General features: G+C 43.7%; 1 protein-coding gene across 1 annotated transcript in view; it reads left to right on the top strand.

Moving 5' to 3' along the window:
* Positions 1–1,098: 1,098 nt before the first annotated feature.
* Positions 1,099–23,086, top strand: part of DDAH2 (DDAH family member 2, ADMA-independent) — a 62,275-nt gene continuing 40,287 nt past the window's right edge. Inside the window, exon 1 of the mRNA XM_060759416.2 lies at positions 1,099–1,396. The gene's annotated coding sequence lies outside the window, so the exon portion shown is untranslated. The remainder of the gene's footprint in view (positions 1,397–23,086) is intronic.

The following is a 23,086-nucleotide window of genomic DNA, read 5'->3' as shown; positions in this document are numbered from 1 at the left end:
CGGCCCGGAAGCTCCAATTAGTCCAACGGGCGGCAGCCATGGTATTAACAGGAGCAGGGCGCAGGGAGCATACAACTTCTCTGCTGTACCAGCTCCACTGGCTACCGATTAGCTACCGAGCCCAATTCAAAGTGCTGGCTTTGACCTTTAAAGCCCTAAACGGTTCTGGCCCTACATACCTATCCGAACGTATCTCGGCCTATCAGCCCACCAGGACCCTAAGATCTTCAGGAGAAGCCCTTCTCTCCATCCCGCCTGCTTCACAAGTGCGGCTTGCGGGAACGAGAGATAGGGCCTTTTCTGTGGTGGCCCCCCGGCTTTGGAATGCCCTCCCTACTGAAATAAGATCAGCCACCTCGCTAATGGCATTTCGGAAAAAACTGAAAACTTGGATGTTCGAGCAAGTTTTCAACTAATTCCGATGTGATGATGTTTTGATCATGGACTAGCAATCAAGGATAACGAATTGGATTACGACTTTAACTATGAGATGTTCCGGTCTGTATTGGTGGCCCAATACTATGTATGTATATGTATGTATTTTTATATTTTATTTTATATTTTTAAAGTGAATATTGTATTTTTAAATATGTTGTAAACCGCAATGAGTCGCCGCACAGGCTGAGATATTAGCGGTATACAAGTGTACTAAATAAATAAATAAATAAATAAAGAGCATTCTGAACTCCACCAATGATGGAATTGAACCAAATATGGCACACAGAACTCCCACGACGAACAGAAAATATATATCAATGATTGGTTGGGGGGGGGGGGGGGCGCCAAAATACTGTTTGCTTACCGTTGAAAATTACCTAGGGCCGCCTCTGCTCTAACCCCTACCCTAACCGTAACCCCTAACCCAAACCCTAACCCTTGCCCTAAGCGTCCCCTCCTTTCTCTCCTTCCTTCGCTCTCCCCGCTCTCACTCCCTCTCTTCCCTTATTCACAGCCGCCTTTGCGGCATCTCCGTAACGCTTCCGGACCCAGCTGTCATCCTCTCCCCCATCTTTGTCCTTACTATCCCGGCGTTGAAGGGAAGAGGTTCATCCTGAACTCCCCCGCCCCCCTCAAGGAGTGGAAGGAGGGGGCGTGGCTTGTCTTGGCCCCGCCCCAGCCGGGGAGACAATGCGATCCCAGCCCCGCGCTGAGCTTGCCATGGCGAAGGCGCGCCCCCCGCCTACTCCCTTGCCTTCCTCCTCCTCCTGCTTGCTGCTGCTGTTGCTATTGGGGGTGAGCCCCTTTCCCTGAATCCGGGCGCCTCCAAAGGCTCTCTCCATCCTCCTCTCCGCTTTTGGGGGAGACCCTTGAAGGGACCCCTTCTCACCCCCCAAAAGTCCCCTCCCTTCGTTTTCTGGGGCAGCAGGGAGTAGTGGATGGAATCGCCCTGGGCGAGGTAAGAAGGGGAGCAGCAGGCTGGGAGGGAGTCTGTGGATGGGAAAGGGGTGAAGAAGAGGGACTGTGTGTGGGGAAGCCAAGCCAAGACCGAGAGGGCTTCTTGGTTGGGATCCTTTTAAAGAGGGGGTGTGTCTGTATAGGGGGGGGGGCTTGGACCCACACTTTGGAGACACTCACAGGAAGGAATTGGATCAGTCTTGTCTCTTCTTGGGAGGCATTCATAAGAAGGGAAGGGGTTTCTTTATCCCATGGGGGGATAGAGAAGGGTGGGGGGAGAGACAGGGCTAAGCAAGTCCCCATTGTGGAAAAGAATAAGGGCTGTATAAAATCCCACATTATCTGCTTTGAAGCGGGATATATGGCAGTGTGGACTCAGATAACCCAGTTCAAAACACATATTGTGTGTGGGATTGTCTGCCTTGATATTCTGGGTTATGTGACTGTGTGGAAGGGTCCCAAGATTAGAAGATCTGGGAGGGTTGTGTGCCTTGTCCCTGAGTGGGGAGGGGAAAGGGTCAGTCTTGGGGGGTGTCTTTGGTGGAGAACCCAGATAACCCAGTTCAAAGCAGATATTGTGGGATTTTCTGCCTTGCTATTCTGGGTTATGTGGCTGTGTGGAAGGGTCCCAAGACTAGAAGATCTGGGAGGGTTGTGTGCCTTGTCCCTGAGTGGGGAGGGGAAAGGGTCAGTCTTGGGGGGTGTCTTTGGTGGAGGACCCAGATAACCCAGTTCAAAGCAGATATTGTGGGATTTTCTGCCTTGCTATTCTGGGTTATGTGGCTGTGTGGAAGGGTCCCAAGACTAGAAGATCTGGGAGGGTTGTGTGCCTTGTCCCTGAGTGGGGAGGGGAAAGGGTCAGTCTTGGGGGGTGTCTTTGGTGGAGAACCCAGATAACCCAGTTCAAAGCAGATATTGTGGGATTTTCTGCCTTGCTATTCTGGGTTATGTGGCTGTGTGGAAGGGTCCCAAGACTAGAAGATCTGGGAGGGTTGTGTGCCTTGTCCCTGAGTGGGGAGGGGAAAGGGTCAGTCTTGGGGGGTGTCTTTGGTGGAGGACCCAGATAACCCAGTTCAAAGCAGATATTGTGGGATTTTCTGCCTTGCTATTCTGGGTTATGTGGCTGTGTGGAAGGGTCCCAAGACTAGAAGATCTGGGAGGGTTGTGTGCCTTGTCCCTGAGTGGGGAGGGGAAAGGGTCAGTCTTGGGGGGTGTCTTTGGTGGAGAACCCAGATAACCCAGTTCAAAGCAGATATTGTGGGATTTTCTGCCTTGCTATTCTGGGTTATGTGGCTGTGTGGAAGGGTCCCAAGACTAGAAGATCTGGGAGGGTTGTGTGCCTTGTCCCTGAGTGGGGAGGGGAAAGGGTCAGTCTTGGGGGGTGTCTTTGGTGGAGGACCCAGATAACCCAGTTCAAAGCAGATATTGTGGGATTTTCTGCCTTGCTATTCTGGGTTATGTGGCTGTGTGGAAGGGTCCCAAGACTAGAAGATCTGGGAGGGTTGTGTGCCTTGTCCCTGAGTGGGGAGGGGAAAGGGTCAGTCTTGGGGGGTGTCTTTGGTGGAGAACCCAGATAACCCAGTTCAAAGCAGATATTGTGGGATTTTCTGCCTTGCTATTCTGGGTTATGTGGCTGTGTGGAAGGGTCCCAAGACTAGAAGATCTGGGAGGGTTGTGTGCCTTGTCCCTGAGTGGGGAGGGGAAAGGGTCAGTCTTGGGGGGTGTCTTTGGTGGAGGACCCAGATAACCCAGTTCAAAGCAGATATTGTGGGATTTTCTGCCTTGCTATTCTGGGTTATGTGGCTGTGTGGAAGGGTCCCAAGACTAGAAGATCTGGGAGGGTTGTGTGCCTTGTCCCTGAGTGGGGAGGGGAAAGGGTCAGTCTTGGGGGGTGTCTTTGGTGGAGAACCCAGATAACCCAGTTCAAAGCAGATATTGTGGGATTTTCTGCCTTGCTATTCTGGGTTATGTGGCTGTGTGGAAGGGTCCCAAGACTAGAAGATCTGGGAGGGTTGTGTGCCTTGTCCCTGAGTGGGGAGGGGAAAGGGTCAGTCTTGGGGGGTGTCTTTGGTGGAGGACCCAGATAACCCAGTTCAAAGCAGATATTGTGGGATTATCTGCCTTGCTATTCTGGGTTATGTGGCTGTGTGGAAGGGTCCCAAGACTAGAAGATCTGGGAGGGATGTGTGTGCCTTGTCCCTGAGTGGGGAGGGGAAAGGGTCAGTCTTGGGGGTGTCTTTGGTGGAGGACCCAGATAACTCAGTTCAAAGCAGATATTGTGGGATTTTCTGCCTTGATATTCTGGCAGAGTGAGGAGGGAAGCAAGGTTTATGGGGTCTAAGTAAAGTCAGGGGTGAGTGGAATAGTATCTTAGTCCCAGATTATTTGGCAGTGCAGACTCATATAATCCAGTTTAAAGCAGAAAGCTTGGGATTGGGTCTTGGGATATAGGACCTGCCTAGAAGGGCCCAGAGAGGTGTATTGATTGTTTCTGGGGGCATTCCACACAGCCCTATATCCTAGAATATCAAGGCAGAAAATCCCACAATATCTGCTTTGAACTGGGGTTTTTGAGTCCACGCTGTCATATATTCCAATTCAAAGCAGAAAATGTGGGATTTTATTCAGCTGTATGGAAGGAACCTGAGTCCACACTCAGATAATGTGGGATTTTCTGCCTTGATATTCTGGGATATAGGGCTGTGTGGAAGGGCCCTAATATACCCCAGTTCAAAGCAGATATTGCAGGATTTTTTGCCTTGATATTCTGGGATATAGGGCTGTGTGAAAGGACCCTGAGTCCCCACTGTCATATACCCACAGTTCATAGCAGATAATGTGGGACTTTATTCAGCTGTGTGGAAGGGGCCCCAGAGTATCAAGGCAGATAATCCACAATATCTGCTTTGAGCTGGATTATCAAAGTCCACACTGCCATATAATCCAGTTCAATGTGGATTTTATACAGCTGTGTGGAAGTGTCCCGAAAGATCAAAAGCAATACTTATTTGGGGGTAATGTCCTTCTATCTGTTCCTCAGCAACATCCCTTCCTGAATGGAGCCCTAGGGTGCAGTTTGACACAACTTTAGTTGCCATGGCTCATGCTATGGAATAATTGGGGTTGGTGAGGCACCAGTTGCCTTTGGTAGAGGCTGCTGAAGACCTTGTAAAACTTGCTTACTTACTTAGGTGATCCCTCATTGTCCAAGTAAGATCGTCCTCCAAGTTCAGTGTCCTGGCGGTGGGTACGTAGGTGACTGTGGAGCCCTATTCTTGACCCACGAGTTGTCCCGCAGTGAGGGCATTGGTTTCCAGGTGGAAGGCGGTCCTGGTAGGGGTTGGCTTGATGCACATTCCTCTTGGCATGTTTCTCTCTTTCGCCCTCCATTCGTGCCTCTTCAAATTCAACAGCACTGCTGTTTACAGCTGACCTCCAGTTAGAATGTGCAAGGGCCAGGGCTTCCCAGTTCTCAGTGTCTATGCCACAGTTGTTAAGGTTGACTTTGAGCCCATCTTTAAATCTCTTTTTCTTCCCACCAACATTCCTTTTTCCTTTCTTGAGTTGGGAGTAGAGCAACTGCTTTGGGAGACTGTAGTCGGGCATTTGGACAATGTGGCCAGTCCAGTGGAGCTAATGGCAGAGGACCATCACTTCAGTGCTAGTGGTCTTTGCTTCTTCCATTTGTCCACCTGTCTTCCCAAGAGATTTGCGGGGTTTTTCAGAGGCAGCGCTGATGGAATCATTCCAGGAGTTGAGTGTGACGTCTTTAGACAGTCCACGTTTCACAGGCATAGAGCAGGGTTGGGAGGACAGTAGCTTTATAAACAAGCATCTTGGTCTCTCTATGGTTGTCCCAGTCCTCAAACACTCTGTGCTTCATTTGGAAAAATGCTGCACTCACAGAGCTCAGGCGGGGTTGTATTTCAGTGTCAACGGTGACTTTTGTGGAGAGGTGGCTGCCAAGGTAGCAGAAATTGACAACATTTTCTAAAGTTACACCATTAAGCTGTATTTCTGGCATTGCAAATGGGTTGTTAGTGACTGCTGGAAGAGCCCTTTGGTTTTCTTGATGTTCAATGACAGGCCAAGCTTCTCGTATGCTTCTGCAAAGGTGTTTAGAAATCACTTGTAATACTACAACTCATAAGACTCTATCATATTGAGCCATGGTAGGCAAACTGCTTTCAAACTGCATTCATTCTATCATGTAGATCAGGCCTGGGCAAACTTTAGCATTCCAGGTGTTTTGGACTTCAACTCCCACAATTCCTAACAGCCAGAAGGCCAAAGTTTGCCCATGCCTGATATAGATGCACCCTTAGTACACCATTCAGGCTGGGATGCAGCTGGGATATGGATACAAAAAAACATTGTCCCTCAAATAAGTATTTGTCCTTTATGAAATGTTCCTTCCACTCCAAATTTCTAGCTTTTTCAAAACCTAGAAACTGAAAATGGTTCATTCTTAGGATTTTTATATCTGCTGTGTTCCCTTGATATCTCAGTCTGCCCATTTTCACTGGCTGCCAACATTGTGTTTCTGAAATCTCAACTGAAGTTTTAAGTTATTACAATTCTAGATATTTCGTTGACTGGAGGAAAAATTCATTGTTGTTGTATTCCTTTAATATGTTGGCAATCCTAACACAGAGTTCATTAGGAGGCAGAATTCTTATTTTTAGTCTTGTTCTTGCTCCCTGCGGAGCTAACACCTATTTTAACACAAGCTGATTAACATGTAGTTTGGTGGATCACAACCTATGTCTTCAGGTACGCTGATGCTTGAATGGGATATTCAAGTCTCAGGTGGGGTTGCCAGAGTGGCATCTGGAGAAGGCTCCAGTGCCTTTATTGGTTAGGTAGAAGAGGGAATTTCAACAGGTGTTTCTGGTTACCTGGTTGCATGACAAGCAAAACCTGTTTAAATGCCTTCTTCTACATACCTGTGAAAGATACGGGAGCTCTCACCAGCTTTCACTCTGGTAACCCTAAAGCTCAGGTAGACCATCAACTTTCCACATTTGCGGGTTTAACTTCTACTAATTTGATTATGCACAGATTTGATTCAGACGATCTCTCTAGAAGTCTTTAGCTCCTCTGGGGCATTTCTGTGATCAACTTCTCCAATGCACTGGTGAACTTAGAGATTCCTAGAGAGAACACCTCCTTAGGAATCTCTAGATCATTTGGAGTGATTCTCTATTTGGCTTATAGTAGAAATTGACCATAGTCGTGCTGGAGGTCTCAAAGATTCCTATGGAGGAGCTGTCTCAGATAGAAAAAAATTTATACATTCACAGGGTCCTGTTCCCCGAACCTTAGCAAATGTGGAGGTCTGACTGTGTGTGTGTATACGAGTACAGTGTTCCCACGCTACTTTGCAGTTCACTTTTTTTCGGACTCGCTGTTTTGCAGGTTTTTGCCTCCTGGCGACAATGGAGTGTGGAAGGGGGTTTCATCCCCCACCCCTTGGGAGGGAGGCAGCCAATGGTAAAAGAGAGAGAGAGAGGAGATAAAAAGCATTACGTAAATCATGGCCTTATAGCCCCTTCCTTAAAGCTAGCAAAAAGAAAAAAGAAAAAAAGGCGTGTGGTGCCTTTAAATCTCTCCTTGTTTCTGCCTCACCCTTGGAATGCTATATATATATATATATATATAGTCCCTACTTTGCGTATTTTCACTTTTCGCGGGTGGTCCTGAAACGTAGCATCTGCAATAAGTAAGGGAATACTGTACTGTATATGGGCATTACCACAGCAGGTTAACAGCCAGCTGCAGTAAATCTTGCCAATTGAAAGGTTGACAGTTCGAAGCCCAGGTTGGGGTGAGCTCCTGGCCTTTAGCCCAGCTTCTGCTTACCATAGAATCATAGAGTTGGAAGAGACCTCATGGGCCATCCAGTCCAACCCCCTGCCAAGAAGCAGGAAAATTGCATTCAAAGAAGCAGGAAAATTGCAATCAAAGAAGCAGGAAATTTGCATTCAAACCTAGCAGTTTGAAAACAGCACGTGAGTAGATAAATAGGTACCGCTTTTAAAGCGGGGAGGTATTTAAGGCACCTATAAGGAAAAGCCAGAAAATGGCTGGTGATTTGATCAAGGAGGAAGTTTACAAACAAAGCTCTTTGGCAGGGAAAATGGAGCGACAGCCCCACCCCACATCCCCATGGCAGGAACCAACCATCCTCCAAGATGGCAAGGGTTTAACCCACTGCAATGGCGCAGTGGGTTAAACCCTTGTGCCGGCAGGACTGAAGACCGACAGGTTGGAGGTTCGAATCCAGGGAGAGTGCGCATGAGCTCCCTCTGTCAGCTCCAGTTCCCCATGCGGGAACATGAGAGAAGCCTCCCACAAGGATGGTAAAACATTAAAACATCCGGGCGTCCCCTGGGCAACGTCCTTGCAGATGGCCAATTTTCTCACACCAGAAGTGACTTGCAGTTTCTCAAGTTATTCCTGAGATGGAAAAAAAAATAAACACCTCTATCTGGGTAGAGTTGGTTGTCTGCCTTGTCAGTATATAATGGCATTGAATGTTTGCCGACATGTGTTCTGTGATCCATTCTGAGTCGCCTTTGGGGTGAGAAGGGCAGAATAATAAATATTGTAAATAAATAAATATACAATTATTCAAATAAACATACATATATACACACAGAAACTATGTGTGTGTGTGTGTACGTGTATGCACACACACAGATATGTGGTGATGGACTTGCAGTCAGATTGAAACAGGATACATAAAATCACAATTTTCATTTGTAATTTGACACTTGTAAAGTTGCATGCTTTACTTAGAAGTGAATGGGAAGCAATTTAGAGAAACATCCACAAAGAAGCTCAGTATCCAGGTTTTTGGACTCCAGCCCACCAAGTCCTTCCAAGCATCTCACAGTTGGCATCTTAAGTACTTTCCATCATCTCCTGCCAGCAGGCCTTCTGGTACTTATACCTTACCAGTGCAGGGCAAGCAGTATTTTTAATTGGGACTTTTTGGTTATTATTAAATACAATCTGCTGGGATAAGACAGGAGAGGGGGCTTCTGTTTGGAAGGGAGAATTGTTTGAAAAATACAGCAAGTGTTGAAAAATGGAACCCCCGGTGGCGCAGTGGGTTAAACCCCTGTGCCGGCAGGACTGAAGACCGACAGGTCGCAGGTTCAAATCCAGGGAGAGGCGGATGAGCTCCCTCTATCAGCTCCAGCTCCTCATGCGGGGACATGAGAGAAGCCTCCCACAAGGATGATAAAAACATCAAATCATCCGGGCATCCTCTGGGCAACGTCCTTGCAGACGGCCAATTCTCTCACACCAGAAGCGACTTGCAGTCTCTCAAGTCGCTCCTGACACAACAAAAAAAAGTGTTGAAAAGTTCTAAATTTCTCTGGGATAAGGTGGAAGGAGAAAAGGAGAAAGCGTGGATGAATCCCAGGATCTCTAGTGATTAGGGAGCATGGTCTGTTGGTGAATGGCACTTGATTCCTAGAAGGATCCACAGTTGGAAAACAAAAGGACGAAACTGAGAACTTTGTACTTTGGATATATCATGAGACGCATTAGAAAAGACAATATTTTGAACAATTGAAGGCAGCAGAAAAGGAGGAAGACTGCATTGGATCATGTGATTTTCATTGATGTTTTATTGCTATGTCTTAAATGGGTTTGGTTTTAATGTTTTTGTTTATTTACTGATGTATTAATATATGGCATAGAATTGTTGTAAAGCCACCCTGTGTCCCCTTCAGGGTTGAGAAGGATGGGATATAAATGTGTAAATAAATAAAATTGTACATCGACTGGTTCAGTTAATGAAGTCACAGCTCTTGAGAGGCATCTACATTGTAGAATTTAAGAGGTTTAGAAGATCGCGCAGTCATGCAAGCAGAGGCATAACACCATTGCTCAGATGATTCATTGGAACTTGTGCCACAAACACAATATTTACAAGTTATCAGGACAGAATCTGTAGATACAGAATCTGTGGATACGGGTGCTGGTTACACACCAAGTGCTGATCGTCCCCTATTTTGAACGAGATTGCTAAATAGAACATTTAAAGAAAGATAAGGAATGGGAATCTTGTGGGACAGGTTTCCTCAACTTGATTCTGTTCCTGATCCCAAATTCTTGAGCTGTACAGGTTGTCAGAAACACTCAGTGCTCGATTCCTACCATTTTGGTCCACTTGTTTGAGTTTTTATTTTGTATCTGTCTTAGCTGGTGGATTTTGACATTCTAATGAAAAAAGAAAAATGGTTTTTGTAAGCCTGAAGTCTCGCTGCGTGACGTTGTCCAAGTGGTAACTGACATAACTTTCAATTTAGGTGTCTAAAATGCTACTGGTAGATCACCTGTAGCATACAAAAATGCCAGATAATCCTTTATTGTGTTATCCTGGGCTGTTCTTTTATATTTGCTGTTGAGAGGGGTAAAGTGGAATGCAAACACTAAATGGCAAAATAATAATAATAATAATAATAATAATAATGATCCTGAATCTTTATTATTATTAATAATAATAATAATAATAATAATAACAACAGATCCCAAGTGTAGACTCTGCAAGGAAGCAGATGAAACAATAGATCTCATCCTCAGCTGCTGCAAGAAGATCGCACAGACAGACTACAAGCAGAGGCATAACACAATTGCTCAGATGATTCATTGGAACTTGTGCCTGCAACAAAGAACTAGTGGGATCACAAGCCGGAAAATACCATCTGCCTGCAACAAAGAACTGGTGGGATCACAAGCCGGAAAAAATTACAGAGAATGAACATGGGGACTTCCAGATTCAGACAGACAGAGTTTTGGAGCACAATACTCCTGACCACACAATTGTGTTAAAAAAACAAAGTATGGATTGTCCATGTTGCAATCCCAGGTGACAGCAGGATTGGAGAGAAACAACTGGGAAAACTGACATGATATGAGGATTTAAAGATTGAACTGCAAAGACTCTGGCACAAGCCAGTCAAGGTGGTCCCAGTAGTGATCAGCACGCTGGGTACAGTGCCTAAAGACCTTGGCCTGCACTTAAACACAATCAACACTGACAAGTCGCACCTGACACGACAAAAAAAAAAAAAAGCACTGACAAAATTACCATCTGCCAGCTGCAGAAGGCTACCTTACTGGCTTCTGCATGCATTATTCGCCGATACATCACACAGTCGTAGACACCAATACAACAGCCAGCAGAGTGATCTTGTCTGCTGTGGACTCATCTTGTTGTGTTTAAAATAATAATAATAATAATAATAATAATAATAATAATAATAACAACTTTATATTCCGCCCTATCTCCCCAGAGGGACTAAGGTCATATTCCAAACATAAAAGGTAAACATTCAATGCCCGAACTGGTTGCTACTGACAAGATAGATAGATAGATAGATAGATAAATAAATAAACAAATGCCCGAACACAACAACAATACATCAATAGTAACAACATTTGGCAACTCAACATATAAAAACAAATTATGACTTAATAACTAAAATTAAGTAAAAAAACAAAGCCTGTTATTTTATATTTGTATACTGCCCTTCTCAACCTCAAAGGAGTTATATCAGACAAAACATCAAACAGAAACATCAATTTCCCAGTTCCTTGGAGACAAATAGATTGATCATTGATCATTGCTCAAAATATCTATTGAGCTGGTGGGGCGAACAGGTCACAGATACACATGGTAACTATTAATCAGAGGTATAGTGGTAGTATTACCAACTCCTCCTCCTCATAAGCCAGCGAGTAAATGTATGTCGTTCGCTGTTTCTTGAAGGTGGGGAGGGAGGGGGGCATCTTTAACTCCTTAGGAAGGGAGTTCTAAAGATGGGTGGGCAGCCACAGAGAAGGCCCTTTCTCTCGTTCCCACCAGCCATGCTTGGGGTGGGGGTGGGACCGAGAGGAGGGCCTCCTCCAATGACCGCAGTGTCCAAGTTGGTCTATAACGGGAGATAGAATCAAAGAGTTGGAAGAGACCTCATGGGCCATCCAGTCCAACCCCCTGCCAAGAAGCAGGAATATTGCATTCAAATCACCCCTGACAGATGGCCATCCAGCCTCTGTTTAAAAGCTTCCAAAGAAGGAGCCTCCACCACACTCCGGGTCAGAGAGTTCCACTGCTGAACGGCTCTCACAGTCAGGAAGTTCTTCCTCGTGTTCAGATGGAATCTCCTCTCTTGTAGTTTGAAGCCATTGTTCCGCGTCCTAGTCTCCAGGAAAGCAGAAAACAAGCTTGCTCCCTCCTCCATGTGACTTCTTCTCACATATTTATACATGGCTATCATATCCTCTCACAGCCTTCTCTTCTTCAGGCTAAACATGCCCAGCTCCTTAAGCCGCTCCTCATAGGGCTTGTTCTCCAGACCCTTTATCATTTTAGTCGCCCTCCTCTGGACACATTCCAGCTTGTCAATATCTCTCTTGAATTGTGGTTCCCAGAATTGGACACAATATTCCAGGTGTGGTCTAACCAAAGCAGAATAGAGGGGTAGCATTACTTCCCTGGACCTAGACACTATGCTCCTATTGATGCAGGCCAAAATCCCATTGGCTTTTTTTGCCACCACATCACATTGTGGGCTCATGTTTAACTTGTTGTCCATGAGGACTCCAAGATCTTTTTCACACGTACTGCTCTCAAGCCAGGCATCCCCCATTCTGTATCTTTGTATTTCGTTTGTTCTGCTAAAGTGGAGTATCTTGCATTTGTCACTGTTGAACTTCATTTTGTTAGTTTTGGTCCATCTCTCTAATCTGTCAAGATCGTTTTGAATCCTGCTCCTGTCCTCTGGAGTATTGGCTATCCCTCCCAATTTGGTGTTGATGCGGTTCATCAAAGCAATAACAAATAAACCTAGGCATGCCAGTTGGGAACTCATGCTTCTCATGTGCATATGAATGGAGTGATTTGTGTATTCGATCCAAATCAGGCAGCACAGTTTCAAATCCCTGTTTGTTTATCAAGCTCATTAGGTGACATTTCAGTCATTTTCTCTCATCGCAGCCAGCCTGTGAGGATTATAGTGAATTTAAAAAGCAAGCTTGGAAGGACCGTAACCCCCTTGACAGAAGGGCAGGGCAGCACATAGTATACAGATCTGAGCTCATTATGCCCCACTTGTATCTATGAAATTGCTTTCTAGAGTTCAGCAAGTGTTCCATTACAGCCCTGGCTGTTTGTTTAGGGCAAAGTGCAATTCCAACTAGATATATATACTCTCTCTGTGTGTGTTTGCATGTGTGTGTATTTAAGCCTATCAACTTGTCTCTTGAAACATTCCCCATAAGCTCCACAAGCCTCGGTGATCTTAAAACAGTTTCTTGGCATTGTGCGGAATAGTTCTCCAAGGCCAGCTGGATGGGTGACAGCGGCTTGCAGTTCAAGATGTTGGGGCAGATTTACGACATCCAGTATTTATTATTTCTGAGCTCATGTGATTCATTCCCTTCCCTTCCCATGGCTCAAAACTGTCCAAAACAAATTTTGAAAACCTCATTGAACTAACTGATCATTGCCTTTTTGGGGGTGAGGGTAAGGGGATATCTTTTTTAATGCTCTCACCTTCCTGGCCTTGGATGGCTGGAAATAAAATAAGCATTTAATTGGTCAAGAGGAGAAATAGGTGCATGAAGGAACTGCTGCTGAGATCTTCGGTTGAGCAGCTGGCACTTATGTGTGTTCTTAAAGGTGTTATGTTCACCTGGAGGCATTTTCTTCAATTTTTTTTGTACATTTCTCTTCATTGTTCATGATTGCTCCTGTGTTTTATGACTTCAGTTGGGGCAACGGAGTGTTGATTTGTACTTCCAGGCTTTGACTCGCCTGGCTTTGACTCGCCTTAGAGTTGATCAGCAAAATTGGCTTCTTCATTGGCTTGTGTGGATGTTGACACTCTGTAACAGGAAATCTAGATTTGACATCCAGAGTAAATAAACCCTGTGGAGCATATCTGAATATCTAATATATTCAGTTATTGAAATATTTGTATTCCACCTGAAGATTTCAGGATGGCTTACAGTAAAATAAATTTGCAGTAAAGTCAACCTACCAAGTCAGTTTTAGCTATGAGTTTTAAACTCGTGCCTTGTGATTACTGAATTTTAATACTCAATCTGTGTATTTTAATACATGTATTTCATAGAAATTCATTTTATAAATGTATTTTGTATGATCTATATAAATAAAAATGTCATGTTTGTTTGTGGGATTAACATAATTCAAAAACCACTGGACGAATTGACACCAAATTTGGACACAATACACCTATCAGGCCAACAAGTGACCATCACTCAGAAAAACACTGAAAAACACAGTGGAAGGGACTTAAAAAGCCAAAAAACCAAAAAAATATATACTTTGCAACGCATGCGTATGACCACATAAATACATATATACACACACATATACACATATATACTCACACAAAACACATATACACAGGCTGGGCCACAGCAACATGTGGCAGGGGATGGCTAGTCTATATAAATAAAAATGTAATGTCCGTTTTGGGATTAACATAACTCAAAAACCACTGGACAAATTTGACACAATACACCTGTCAGGCCAATAAAAACACTAATAAAAACACAGAAAAACACAGCAAAAGGGACTTAAAAAGCCAAAAAATACATTACATTACAACTCATGCGCAAAACCACACACACATATATGCAAACACACACATACTTTGCAACGCACAATACACACACACACAAAGCACATATACACAGACTGGGCCACAGCAACACATGCACAAAGCCACATATATACACAAACTCATATATATACACATATACACAAATATATAAACACATACAAAACACATATATACAGACTGGGCCACAGCAACGCGTGACAGGGGACAACTAGTGTTTTATAGTGATGTGTTTCTACCTATGTTTTGCCACACTCCAAACCACAAGAATAGGTGGGTTAGAAATAAAATAATAATAAATAAGTACCATATATACTTGATAATAAGCCAACCTGAATATAAGCCGAGACACCTAATTCTAACACAAAAACTGGGAAAACTTGCTGACTCGAGTATAAGCCAAGGGTGGGAAATGCAGCAGTGACTGGTAAATTTCAAAATAAAAATAGATACCAATAAAATTACATTAATTGAGGCATCAGTAGGTTAAATGTTTTTTAATATTTACATAAAACTGTATTTTAAGATAAAACTTTCCAGCTCTGGGAGCAGGGTAGATGACTGTCCTCGCTGAGTTTAGTGTGGTAGTCCATTTAACCTGATGCATTAGAGGTTTAAGAATAGCTTTCTGGGCAGATTTGAAGGTGAACATCTCTGAAGATGAATGGAAAGACCGTAGTAAGTAGAAAAACATGGTGCATGGCAACTTTTTTGTGCACACAAGGTTGCCTGGTGCCAACTTTACCTGATGGGACATCTAGCTCATATAAGTTACACCACAGGTGGGGAATCTTTTTTAAAGGTTGGGGGCTATAATCTTTGAAGATGGTCTCTCAGGGTTTGCATATGGTTGCAGCTCAAGAAAGTGGCATTGAAGGGTAAAAGACAGAAGTAATTGAACCTATCATCTTTCTGTCTTTCTTTACGCAACACTGTTCTCTCTCTCCTTCTCCTTTCTTCTTCTTGTCATTCTGGTGGCAAATGAAAACCTTTCTGTTCCAACACTCTTTCTTGGAACCAACCATTAAGGCTTTTAATAGCTGTTTCATGGTGTGATTTGTATTTCTCCCCCCTCTCTTAATGGATTTGCTTTAAAGGGTGTTAATTCTGTGTCGTGTTTTAACCGTGTTTTAATAATAACTTTGAACATGTGCTGTTGGCCTTCTGTGTCCACATATTCTGCATCCATAATTCTCACAATCACACATTGAAAATTTCTTTACTTTTTCCAAAAAGTAAACTCTGATTTCCCTTTATATAAGGGACTCCATTCTACTATGCCATTGTATATAATGGGGCTTGAAGATCCATGGATTTTGGAACCAACCTCTAGTATAGAGAGAGAGAGAGAGAGGGAAAGTCAGCCCTCCACATTTGCTGATGTTTGGGCGCGTAATAACAACAACAACAACAACTTTGTTATTATACCCTGCCAACCATCTCCCCTAGGGGACTCGGAGCGGCTTACAAGGGACAAGCCCCAAAATTACAGATAACAACAGAGGCACAATTAGAATAATTTTTTTTGTCGTGTCAGGAGCATTCTGTTGTGAGAGAATTGGCTGTCTGCAAGGACGTTGCCCAGGGGATGCCTGGATGATTTTGATGTTTTATCATCCTTGTGGGAGGCTTCTCTCATGTCCCCGCATGAGGAGCTGGAGCTGATAGAGGTAGCTCATCCGCCTCTCCCTGGATTCGAACCTGTGACCTGTCGGTCTTCAAATTAAAATCAATCAAATAAAATAATAAAACAAACATAGTTATAACAACATCATGAAAAAAAAACACACAGGTACTGGTCCATTGATGGAGGGGGCATTATTATTTGAATACAAACTATCTTGAACATCAACATGATGTTGACAATGATAATAGAAGTAGTAGTGATATTCTGTTTTACTCTCCTGCCTTTCAACTTACTGGGTTGTTTGGCAGGGACAGACCACTCTTTTAGAGGCTTGTAAAAACTTTTGAATTTAGAGCAAATGCTACAAAGGGACCTCAGGTTGTCCACCCTGGCCTACGTTATATAGCTATAAACCCTGGGGTTTCAGACGTCTTTGTTGGAGATGCGAGGACAGAATCTGCTGTGCCTTCTGCATGCAAAAGGTGAGCTCTTACCCTTGAGTTATGGGCCTTTTCCCTCCATAGTCTCATGGCAAGTCCTCTCCTGATGGGAGCTTTAAATCCTCAGCTTTTCAGTGTGATAAATTGCACTTGTCATCTTAATCACACGAAAGAGCCTTGTAGCACTATGAACTCAAGCAGATTTATTACTTTTCGAGGATGAGAACCCACTTTGTCTCTTGCTTTAATGTGAAATCTGCTATTAGCAGGTTTTTTTTACTGGTATGGAGGTGAGCAGTTAGTAAACAATGAGCCTCAAAGATTGTAGAATTCATGGTGTGCGATTGTAGGTCTGTTACATTTCTGCACAGAATAATGGTACTCTTCGGCAATCAAGATTGGTGGGGCATCTCTTGCTCCATTTGAACAATCCAGGTTGAAAGGGATGGTTGTATTTCTTCAATTCTTTGGATCTGATAATGATGTTTAGAAACCTCAATTTTTTGGGTCTGATGGTTAGGGCCAGCTTTAGCATGGCAGGTTAATTACCAACTGCATGTGCAGTAGATATTGCCAGCCAAAAGGTTGACAGTTCAAAGCCAGGTCAGGGTGAGCTCCTGACCTTCAGCCCAGCTCCCTGCCCACCTAGTGATTCAAAAATAGCAATGTGAGTAGATGACTAGGAACCGCATTAAGCGGGGAGGAATTTTAGGCATTGCATTCAGACGAAAGTTTACAAACAAACAAAGTTCTTCGGTAAGGAGATGGAGCGACGGCACTTCCCTGTGGCCGGAACTGAGCACAGCCTCCAAAAGATGCCGAATGATGAGAAAAAGCCTATAAATACTTCTATCTGCTGTATAATCCGCATTGAATGGTTTCTATATACGTGTTCTGTGATGCGCCCAGAGTCCCTTTCGGGGTGAGAAGGGAAGAATATAAATAGTATAAATAAATAAATAAATCCAGGATACTACTTGCCTGTGCCACAAAATACAACAAAATCCTAAATTCACATAAGAGTGCTACCTTTATTAGCCTGCTAAAATGCAGAGAGAACATCAAGCTTTTGAATTTTTTTCTGGCTTAATCAGGAAAAGAAGACACTAAAAATCCTACAGGAGGAAAAAAAAGGGAAATGTTTGAGTCACAGGCCTACATTTTATAACAGATGTTATTTCTGTTGTCAGTTAATCTGGTCTAGAGAGATATCAATGCAGGCAGAGGCCTGTCCCCTTCTTGGTCATGTTCGGATGGGATCAAGACAAAGGACAATAAATTACAGGTAATGAAATTTCAACTCCATTAACAATAAAGATCCTTGAGATCCAGGCTGCTCTGCCCTTTCTTAAGCAGAGAACATTACATTTCTCAAGACGCCCTTGTACTGTTACATTAAGGGTCTGTATAGGCAAAACTTAGCGAATTGTAATCCAAATGAAAGTATCATTCCCCTGTGTCACAACAGGGGAGATTATAACAAGAGAAAGCAATGGATTTGGCACAATACTCAATATACCCAAACGTCAATACTGTTGGAGTTTTGGGAAAATAGACTTTGACATCTGAGAGTTGTAGTTGCTGAAACTTATAGTTCACCTACAATCAAAGAGCATTCTGAACCCCACCAACAATAGATTTGGGCCAAACTTCCCACATAGAACCCCCATGACTAACAGAAAATACTGTGTTTTCTGGTGTTCTTTGGTGAGCCCTCTTACCCCTTTGACACCCCCTCGTTTCCCCCCCAGGGGTCATAGAATCATAGAATCAAAGAGTTGGAAGAGACCTCATGGGCCATCCAGTCCAACCCTCTGCCAAGAAGCAGGAATATTGCATTCAAATCACCCCTGATAGATGGCCATCCAGCCTCTGCTTAAAAGCTTCCAAGGAAGGAGCCTCCACCACACTCCGGGGCAGAGAGTTCCACTGCTGAACGGCTCTCACAGTCAGGAAGTTCTTCCTCATGTTCAGATGGAATCTCCTCTCTTATAGTTTGAAGCCATTGTTCCGTGTCCTAGTCTGCAAGGAAGCAGAAAACAAGCTTGCTCCCTCCTCTCTGTGGCTTCCTCTCACATATTTATACATGGCTATCATGTCTCCTCTCAGCCTTCTCTTCTTCAGACTAAACATGCCCAGTTCCCTAAGCTGCTCCTCGTAGGGCTTGTTCTCCAGACCCTTGATCATTTTAGTCGCCCTCCTCTGGACACTAAATTGACTCTCAGGTTGAGAAATGTGGGTTTAGTAGGAACTGTGTTGCTTCCCAGTTTCCCATTCCACATGGTGTACTTGAAAATTTTCTTTCCATATACTCCCATTACTGTGTGTTTTGTAGTGATGGAGATAGCAGTGGTAACAAAATCCTATGTAGAAAGAACTAAAAATTGAATGAGTTTCTGCATTTTAGATACCTAACAATGTTTTAAAAAATCTGTCTCTCTTTCCCTCTCTTTCCCTCTTTCCAAACATAAATTTAAACGGAAACATGTGTTACATTTTTTCCGCCTTAGCACATCCTGGCTGCTCCCCTTGGCTGGAATTCCTTCCTTTGTGGGCCTTGGTTTCCTTTTGCTAAACAACCCTAAGCTCAAACACCCGCCCCTCCAAATGCATTAGTGACCTTCACTGACCTCATTTGGGTGACTTTTGTGACCTATTCCAGAGGGAAATGGGGGATTTTCTCCCTGTGTGCTTCAGGATTTCTGGTCAAATGCGTTTCCCTTCCAGCTGTAAACCATTTTTTGCCAAGACAATCCTGGTTCTAAAGGAAGTGCCTTTTTGTTGCTGCATTTTGTCTGGAAGGAACTTCCCTCCGGAGTGAGATAAGGGCCCCGTTGCATTGAGAGGCCATCCCAGGAGTGGTTTCCTCCGCTCTCTTCCAACTCAACCTCTCAAGATTAACTGAGAACAGCCTCTTGACCAGAACCATCTGTGCACCGAACTCATATCTGAGATGAACTGAGCAGGATTAGAAAAGATGGAAAATTTGGGAGGGCCAAACACTGCTATGAAATGCCAAATACAATTAGACTAAAAGAGAGGAGAGCTTGCTTTCACCCCAGGCTGTGTGATATGAAGCTGGAAATCATCTTGTGGAAGTATAGAATTTAATACTGGAAGACCTCTCATTTATTCCCAGGCTTCGTTGTGAATCAAATTGTAGATAATGTTAATGTCTTATTTTCAGTGGGATGCTTAATGGAGGTACCGAGAAGATGGCATAACTGGTACAGGAATAAATCAATAAGTGAAAACGTGGCTAACACGGAACTGTATAGATCAGTTCTGTGGATGTGGGGTCCTATTGTCCTGAATGTAGTATTGCAACTTCAAACTTGGTCATTTTAGTGCTTGCTTAAATATATTTGTTACAGGAAGCTTATATTAAAAATATCGTTATCCCTCCACCTTCCTGATTTCAACTTTTGTGGATTGGCACATTTGTCATTTTTGTGGGTTTGATTAAAAATGCTTTCTTTAGGAATCTCTGAGGCGCCTTCCAAACAGCTGAATAAAATCCAGATTATCTGCTTTGAACTGGGATATATTGCAGTGTGGACTCAGATAACCCAGTTTAAAGCAGATATTATGGGATTTTCTGCCTTGGTATTCTGGGTTGTATGGCTGTATGGAAGGGTCCTGTGGCCCCTTCTACACTGCCATATAATCCAGATTATCAAAGCAGATAATCCAGATTATCTGCTTTGAACTGGATTATCAGAGTATACACTGCCACACAATGCAGTGCAAAGCAGATAATCTGGATTTTATATGGCAGTGAAGAAGGAGCCTTAGGCCCCTTATATACTGCCATATAATCCAGATTAACCACATTATCTGCTTTGAACTGGATTATCTGAGTCTACACTGCCGTATAATCCAGTTCAAATCAGATAATCTGGATTTATATGGCAGTGTAGAAGGAACCTCAGCCCTAAAGAGGGGTGCTATGGTCAACTTCTTCTAGTCGTGCTGGAGAAACTAGACATTTCTAGAGAAAACAACTCTCCAGGAATTTCTATGTCTTCGAAAGCAATTCTTTGGTGAGTTTCCAGTGGAAGTCAAATATAGTGTCATCCTGGAAAACTTGCACAGCATTTTGTATTACCAATATGGATTTTTGGCATAAAATTACCAAGATGGATACATTAAAAGATCAGATTTTTCAGGCCAAAATAGCAAGTTGAATTTACTTTTTAATTTTTTAAATTTCTTGTTACCCTTGCTCTGTAAGGTTCTTAAAATTTTCCAGTTTATGAAGAGAAGACAAAATGAAATAAGACATTGAAGAAACTATCAGCATTTCTAAAACAAAGAGAATTACTTTGTGTCCTCGAGGTCTCCATAGTGTCACGCTGACACAGAGCACTTATTCCTATAATAAGATTAGAGAAAAGGTAATCAAGACCAGTAACTGCAACCATCAGATATTACGCTTTGTTCTACATAATAGTCACCCATCTAGCCAGGGAGGAGATGTAATTTTTGGGGAACATTTTGACTGAAACATTTGATTTATCACTCTAAAAGAAAATAACACTCAGATTTCAGTGTTTCCAGGAAAGGAAGACTTTGTGAAATATGGAAGAGATGTTTTTATGACTTTTTCCAGATCTCCCTCCCTTTACATTTGTCTATCTATGACGTAGACTATATGTTAAATCAGATTATCCCAAGCATTCCTTCCAATCTGTTTATGAATAGTGAGGTAGCATCCAGAAATCTAATTTTTATTTCTATGGTTTTGCCCAAAGTTTTTTTCAAAAGAAGGCCAGAATTCTCTGTTAGAATCTATATTATGCAACCTTATATTTACATAGAGGAGTAGCCGAAAGGCTTGTTGGTAGTTAAGAGTTGTGCGTGAATCCGTTTTTCTTCATCTAATCTGTTCTTTCGCTGCTTTCGTTACCTTTGGGGGCACGTAATGGGAAGCCCCTCATGGTATGAAAATCAGCTTGACATGAAAGCAAGCAGGAGCCAATCCTGGCTCCTCTCCACTCCATGCCTCCTTGCCTTGGAAAGAGAGTGTGCTTGTGTGTGTTATGCAGGCCCAGAAAGTGCACATGCCGTCCTGCAGTGGAACACCTCCTCTAGAGTAAGAATGAGAACTTGCCTTGGAAAGAGAGTGTCTATATAGCATGCAGACCTAGAAACCATGTCTGCCTGCCTGCAGCCAAATGCCCCCTTTAGAGTAAGAACAAGAACTTGGAAAGAAAGTGTGCCTGTGTGTGTTATGCAGGCCCAGAAAGTGCACATGCCATCCTGCAGCTGAACGCCTCCTCTAGAGCAATGTCTGTATAGCATGCAGACCAAGAAAGCACGTCTGCCTGTGTGCAGCCAAGTGCCTCCTTTAGAGTAAGAATGAGAACTTGCCTTGGAAAGAGAGTGTGTGTATAGCATGCATACCAAGAAAGCAAGTCTGTCTGCCTGTAGCCAAGTGCCTCCTCTAGAGTAAGAATGAGAACTTGCCTTGGAAAGAGAGTGTCTATATAGCATGAAGACCAAGAAAGCACATCTGCCTGCCTGCTGCCAAGTGCCTCCTTTAGAGTAAGAATGAAAATTTGCCTTGGAAAGAGAGTGTGCCTGTGTGTGTTATGCAGGCCCAGAAAGTGCACATGCCGTCCTGCAGCTGAATGCCTCCTTTAGAGCAAGAATGAGAACTTGCCTTGGAAAGAGAGTGTCTATATAGCATGCAGACCAAGAAAGCACGTCTGCCTCACTGCAGCCAAGTGCTTCCTCTAGAGTAAGAATGAGAACTTGACTTGGAAAGAGAGGGTCTGTATAGCATGCATACCAAGAAAGCACACCTGCCTGCCTGCAGTCTGCCTGCCTGCAGCCTCCTTTAGAGTAAGAATGAGAACTTGCCTTGGGAAGAGAGTGTCTATATAGCATGCAGACCAAGAAAGCACGTCTGCCTGCCTGCAGCCTCCTTTAGAGTAAGAATGAGAACTTGCCTTGGGAAGAGAGTGTCTATATAGCATGCAGACCTAGAAAGCACGTCTGCCTGCCTGCAGCCTCCTTGCCTTGGAAAGAGTGCGTGTGTGTGTGGCGTGCAGACCCAGAAAGCACCTGCGCCTGCCTGCAGCCGAACACCTCTCCTCTAGAGTAGAAACAGGCAGGCACACGCCTGCCTTCAGCTGAACGCCTCTCTCTAGAGTAAAACAACGTCAATGCCTAAAATGATGGGAAGGGAAGCCTGGGAAGCCACCCCCTCCCCATAATGGGCCAATAAAAATGGATCTTTCAGCATGCTAGAGCGAAAACAGATATCTGCCTTCGCGATTTTGGGAGACTCCCAAAAAATGAAAACGGGGACACCAAATGGGTCAAGGTTTACCCCGAAAGCCCAACCCTATTGGTAATTGCAAAGATATGTAACGAAATCAGTAACAGTGTCCCTATGTACACCAACACTGTAAAATATATATACGGTAGTTTGATACCAATATAACTGCCATGTCTTCATGCTATGGAATCCTGAGACCATTGTTTTAAAAGGTCTTTAGCTTTCTCTGCCAAGCAGCACTGGTCCCTCACCAAACAGCAAATTACATGATTCCATAGCATTGACAAGTGGTAATTAAAATGGAGTCTAACTGTATTGCATTTTCGGTGTAGATACACCCCCAGTGTACATTGGCACTCCCTAGTCAGTCCCTATCCCATTGCCCATCAATCTTGTTATGCATTGGTCAGTTTGCTGGCTCCCCTGCATGGTACGTAACACCATCCCTTAACTGGACACAGATGTTACTGAACTGCGTAATTCTAGTTCCCACCCACATCAGTCCACTTATGAAGACATAGGTTCCCCAAAAGGATTCAAGCTGGAATTGTTTTGGACTTCTCTGTTTTCAAGTGATGTACCGTGCAATTCGATATGAAGGAGCACATTAATGGGCCGGTCTTGCAGGACCCCTCCAAGAAAGTGCCACATACACCACATAGATTATATT

The sequence above is a fragment of the Anolis sagrei genome, chromosome 2 (genome assembly GCF_037176765.1).
Source record: "Anolis sagrei isolate rAnoSag1 chromosome 2, rAnoSag1.mat, whole genome shotgun sequence".
NCBI classification, from domain to species: domain Eukaryota; kingdom Metazoa; phylum Chordata; class Lepidosauria; order Squamata; family Dactyloidae; genus Anolis; species Anolis sagrei.
The sequence above is the reverse complement of the archived record's forward strand: the minus strand, read 5'-3'. Positions and strand labels throughout refer to the sequence as shown.